Genomic DNA, 6,521 nt, shown 5'->3' on the forward strand with positions numbered 1-6,521 from the left:
ACAGGAAACGTGGTGGTGGCAGCACTTTCCCATGCACCAGGAACCCCTGGAGCACCCTCGGTGGTGACTAAGGTTCTTCTCCAGGAACAAGGCAGTTTGGAGTAAGGATCACAGTGGGATCTTTTTCCTTTCACGTTTTATGCCCATAGGTCTTGGCACATTCACTTCTGCAGAGGTGGGGTTTCAGGCTGCAATGAAATCTTCTAGGGACGCTGCCTCTGGCTATCAGGGGATCGTGGCTCAGTGCATCGTCTCAGTTTTTATGGTAACTCCACTAGGTGGCTAGCATGATGATCCTATTTTATAGATGAAGAAACTTAGAGAGGAATGTCACAGGTCAAGGCCAAATGGACAGCCAGTGACAGAGCCCAGACTTGAGGCTGTGAGAGTTTTTGATTCCAGACACCGATTGCTTGATCACTATGACTGCTTTGGCAAGGAGAGAGGCTTCTGTGACTCTCGTACTCAAGGAAGAAACACAGCAAGCGAAGTCAGTGCTGAAACTCAGACCCTGGTGAACACGTGCGGGGAGCCAGCCCCACCCCAACCCGTACGCTGAAGGCAGTCACCCTGGCTGTGGTCGCTTCCGGATGACCGCCAGGGAATGATGCCCTTCCTGCATGCCTGTCTGTCAGTCTCATTTCTCAGCCCCACGTTCTGCGTAAGGAGCAGGAGGGCTTTGCGCATGATCGTTCCATCGTGGTTAGATAGATGCTGCCCTCTGGTTTGCTGTCACACCGTCGCCTTGTCTCAGGAGCTGTGCGGTGGCAGCACCACGTCTGTACTACTGACCACTTCACTCTCAGCACTGAGGGCTCTCGGCGAGTGCTCACCGGATGAAGCAACCAGTGAGTCCATGGATACCTCCGTCTTCAAGAAGAGAAGATTAATTCCGAGTTTTATTGCTTTTCTCAGATCTTAATCCATGAACAGGAATTAGCGATGGGCTTCAAGATGAGTAAGCTTACCATAGTTTCTAGGTAGTTGGTGTAGAATCTTAAAAATGTCCAGGAGGATAGACCTGTGTTCTCAGCATAAGTCTCTTGGATGGGAGCAGAGAATGCTACATACTATGGTATTTCTTAAGAAAAGAAAATATAATACCGAGTATGGGTTGGGGATGCATTCACTCATCATTAAATAACACTGACACTCCTAGCGAGAAATATTTGGCCATTGAATTCTCATTAGGTTCTTCTGCTCGGGTTGGGGAGAAGGTCTGATTAGGTGCTAGTGTCATCTCTAATGGCGCCTCATCACTCGTTAATCTACCTTCATAACAAAGCGAGAGCACAGCTCAGACTCAGACTAAGTCTAGATAGTGTTTAATAGCATTTGTATGTTTATATTGTCGTAGAGTCAAGCTGGTTATCTTTTTATGGCAAATGATACATAGTGTTTCACATTTATGGTTTTCATATAACATTTCCATTTAAATAAATTTACCTGGGTAAAAATAAAAGGAAAGCTGATTGAAAGAAAAGTATTTCATATCTTTATAACGGTTGTTGCACAGATACGGTAAAAACTGTGCATGAAGTACACAGATGGATGAAGTTTGAGTAATAGTCATAACTGTTAAGAAGAGGATGGGACTGGTTTCAAATCCTGAATTTATGTCTCACTAGTCAGGTGGCCTTCAGCAAGTCATTTACCTTTTTGAAGCCTTGGTTCTCCCCAGGTAGACATGGGGGATCCAATGTGCATCATAGTTTCGTTATAAAATTATAATGAGATAATACATGTACGACAGTTGGCTTGTTACAGGGCACGCAGGAAGCACTCCAAACATGGTTGCCATTTGTTGTTCCGGTTACACGTTGTTTTTCCATGAGCTGATACCGTCATGAGATGAGCAGTAGGAAAGCCCTGGTATTACGGGGAACAGTAAGGAAGCCTTCTTTCATTCCTTCGATGGTCTGGCTTCACGATACCAGCCCTGGAGTGGCCTGAGGAGACAGCAGGTCCTGCTCGTTAATCATTGTCAGATGGGTCGGTGGCCAGCCTGCTCTTCTAAAACTGTTGTTTCTGGCAGATGTTCCTCACCATTTTCCTGCTATGTAAATAATGATTCCATACAAGAAGTCACTCTCTTCGGTTGCCCTCGTGTGCATTTCATAAATGGTTTATTTTGGTGGGTTCTCCATGGAGTTGCATTATCATTGCTACAGGTGGTTTATTAAGATTTTGTTTTGGTGGAGGAGGGCTCCTGGCTATGTGTGTCTTAAACATTTTCAGGCCATAAAGATTTGGGGACTGCTAGGTTATCCTGGGTCTTGACTGTCTGTCTATTCTGTATCTTGGGTGCAGATTTAAAACAAATTTTGGGGGTAAAATCTGGGCACTCTGGCTTCGGAACTGGTTTGCCCTCTGACTGGCTTCCTCTCAGCTCCTCTAATACTCTAAGAGTAATGTCTGATCACAGGGTTGTAATAGAACCAGTAGTGAGAGAGAATATTACAGTGCTGTCAACAAGGAAAGTATCAGAGAGTCAGGAAGCTTAGAGAAAGGGACCCTGGATCCTGGAGGCTACTCATTATCATTGTGGAGACGATGGGTTAGAAAGTAGAGTCGGGGGATTGCTTGGTGGTAAATGCCTTGGCAGAGAAGAAGTCTCTCCCAATAGTGTCCAACCAATGGGCTGGATCCACTAGCCCAGAGGTCTGATGCGATTGCAAGGACCCAGTGTGACTTTGCCTTAGACAAGAGAGCGGTTCGTGTTCTCTCTAAGTCTGGGGCTGCTGTTGCAGTCCACAGTATCCATTGCCCAAACGCCTTCCTTCTTGTTGTTTCTCCATCGATAAGACAACTTCCTTGTCTGTCTGGCTTAAAATGGTTCCCTACCTCGTCCACATTTCTGTTGGGGTCGGGGTGGGGAATAAATGAAGAGCAACGGGAAAGCCATTCCTTTCAAGGTCATGACCTAGAACTTGTACCCGTTGCTTCTATTCGTAGCCCTTAACAAATATTCACCAAGCATCTCGGTCCCGGGCACCAGCAATAAGGCATACCGGATTTCTACCTCTAGTGGAGAAAGTGCCAGCTAGCATTTTCCAGGAAGTATGATCTTATTTCCGTGCCAATGAATATTTGTCACGTTTTCAGAAAAACAATAACGTGGATTCATTGTTATGTGTGAAGAACTAGGCTGAGCGCTGAAGTGACAGCAACCAACGGGCAGACAAGGTTCTCCCCCCTCATGGAATTTACAGCCTACTGAAAAACAGCAATGAGCAAGAACATGAGCAAATTAAAAATTGATTACAAATTGTGGCAAGGTGTTTTGAAAGCAAAAATGTGAATGCTTACATAGGAAATACCTGGAAAGCGTACCCTTTTGACAGATGGTAGCCAAGGCTCTCTGAAAAATGTCATCATAAAGCTGATCCCTGAGCAGGAGTGAGCCAAGTAAAATGCAGGGGGGTGGGGGGGGTGGGACGACATGAAATGAGGACTAAATCCCAGTGTGCTGGAGTATTATACAGCAGTGAAAAATGAAAGAGCCACAGCTATATGCAATAATGTGGATGAATCTTAGAAGCATACAGTTGAGTGATTAAAAACAAATTACCTAAAACTTCATCCACTAGGGTATCATTTTAAAAAAAATCAAATACAAGCAAAATAAATAACATTATTTAGAGATGCATACATATGCGATAAAACTAAGTGCAAAAAGGTCGGAGAATGATAAACACAAAATGCAAAATAATGTATACCTGAGAGGGAGAGAGGAGGAGAAAATAATGAGTATATTCAAGATAATATTCTAGTTTTAAAGTTAGGCGGCAGATTCATGGATGGTCCTTTTGCCTTGCTTCTTAAATTACGTGTTAAATGTATTTTTACTATATCAAACATTGCCCAGTACAACACATTTAAAAAACATGGAGGAGAGGGCACTTAATTTTATTGCCTACAGAATCCTGGCGGGCGGCGTAAACGGTTAAGTGAGCTGGGAGGCTCTGGGTGACAGCGAAACACTTTCCCCGCCGACAGGGGGCGCCACCACTCAGCCCAGCTCCTGGTCGCCGGGCTGACTCGCTGGCCTAAGGCGTCCGGGACTGCCAATTTTTCTTGAGAAATTTTGACACCTGCGTTTTTAGGAACAATATCCCAGTTTTTAAATGTTGGCAGTGATTCCAAATTTTAAAAACTCTGGGGCTCGTGAAATCTTTCGGGGGACATACCGAGCCTCTAAAATAGACAGTGGAGGAGTGCATAGGTTCAGTGTCCATTTGCAAAGAAGAATGCCTAAGTTTATTTCCACCATAGTCTTCTCTCCGAAGGCAGGGAGGAAACCCAGCCCCCTCTGCGCATCCCCGGAGCGTGCTATTTCCAACCTGTCTCCGGGCTCGCTTCTCCGCATCTCTCACCTGCCGCTTTCACCTCTAAGTTTGGAACGTGTGAAGGCGGTGTGAGCGCAGCTGAGATGGGCGGGCAGCAGCTGGGTCTGCACCTCTGCGCCCCAGCTTCCACTCTGCAGGGCGCCCTGCCCCCGCCTTCCCGGCCCAGCTTTGCAGAGTGTTTGCAGCACCCTACACCTGTCCCAGGGGCCTGGGGAGGGATGGCGACGCCGGCTCAGACCACTGCCGCGGGAGATCTATTTCATGTTGCTCACTGTTGGGACTGCATGCTTCCACAGAAGAATGCATTTGTTTGTTTGTTTGTTTGTTTGTTTGTTTAGGAAAGAAAAGTTTCAACGGTAAGGCATTATTTCTACTGACACCCACCCACGACATGGTTGGCTATTTATTTTCTCATGAACACAGTGGTTCTCAACTGGGCGGGATTTTGCACGCCCCCCTCCCCACCCCGGGAACATTTCAGCAATGCCTGGAGATATTTTTGCTGGTGACAACTGTGAGGCAGGCTTCCGTCATCTAGTAGACAGAGGCCAGGGACGCTGCTAAACATCCTACCATGAGCAGGACCGCCTCCCCACTTCCACCACCTCAGCAAAGAATTATCACCCCAAAACGTCAGTAGTCAATATGCCCAGGCCAAGAAAGTCTGCTCCCCCTGCCCTGCCCACCTCCCCCCACGACAAATGTAAATAGAGCCACAGACTGGGCAATTCTCTGTGAATTATGAAAGGGGTGTGTGTGTGTTTCTTTGGGGGGTGGGCAGGTATGGTGAAGTGTGGAACTAACATGAATTTATAAGGCTTGCCCTTTAGCTAGAGCTGGGATTTGTGGCCACTATTTTGGTTTTTATTAAAGCATAATGCTCACAAGCAGAAGGGGAGATTTGTTATTCTAAAGACAGTTGCACACCAAAGCATGCGATTGTATAATCTGCCGTTTTCCCCACCAGGGAGCTATGCTGCATTACTCACGAGTGACAGAACCAACGAGCTTCATATCCCAAGAGGCTAGTGCATCCATTTAAAGGGAGCAAACGCTATGCAGATCCTCCCCCGCCCCGCCCCCACTGTGCGGAGGGCAGGGTGAAGGTGAGCATCTTTTCGGTTACTGCCAGGATGAATCCAGCGCTGGTTCCATGCCCACCCGCACCCCCAAAAGGACGGAGTCTAGTCTAATTGTGCTCTAGTAGCCAGACCACGGGACAGGAGGAAGCGGCTTGAATTTTGTTCTAAGCTCCAATTCGGAAAACGCCATCAGAGAGGTCCTGGCTCCTTCTGTGCCTCAGTTTCCCGGAAGCCCCGTGCACAGTGGGGCTAGGAGCTTTGGGGTCGGTCAGGTGTTGGTTCAGGTGCAGGCCCAGTACTTACAGCATGTCTCATTGGATCCCGAAGTCTCAGAGCCTCCGTTTTCTCGTCCAAGAAGTGAGAGTAGTCATCCTTGTCTCATAGGGCCGCTGTGAGGGTGAGAGAGAGAGAGAGAGAGAGAGAGGATTATAAAGCGCCCAGTACTTGCCAGGCGCATAGCAAGGATCCAGTAATGTGTGCTACCAACGTACCATCCTACTGTTCAAATACCAGACGAAGTCAACATGTCTTCCTTTTGTACCTCACACGACAGTAGTGAGTCAAAATGAGACAGTGGACGGGGGAGCATGAGGAAAACCTTTAAATGCTGTGTCAGTGTCAACTGATACCAACGTGGTGTGATGGAATCAATATAAATATCCATGGAAACCGTTAGAATGTTTCTTCTGCCAATCCTAAGAAAATAGGACAGTTATTACCCACCATAATTACAACAGGTTAGATAGGGAAAGAAGTCAGAGTTGCTTTAGTTCAAACCTTCCATTTTATAAAAAAGGGAGAAACTGATGTTAGTTGTACAAGTCCCACGAACCCCAGCCCGGTGCTCCTTGCTCTCCCCATGAAGTTAACGCGGAGTTTGGCCACCAGTCAGAGCGTGTCTGCCTCCGATGGAATGTCCCTGACGTGCAGTCGTGAGCCTCCGTTTCTTCATCTTAGAAATGGTAAAAACCTCATCCCAGGTCAGCGGTGAAGAATGCGATCATGCAGGTAAAATGCCTGAGATGTGAGAAGTCCTCCAGAAATGGCAATCATCGTTGTCCTTATTAATGATAATAATTGAGGTGGCGTG

The sequence above is a fragment of the Pteropus medius genome, unplaced genomic scaffold (assembly GCF_902729225.1).
Source record: "Pteropus medius unplaced genomic scaffold, Ma_sr-lr_union100, whole genome shotgun sequence".
NCBI lineage: Eukaryota > Metazoa > Chordata > Mammalia > Chiroptera > Pteropodidae > Pteropus > Pteropus medius.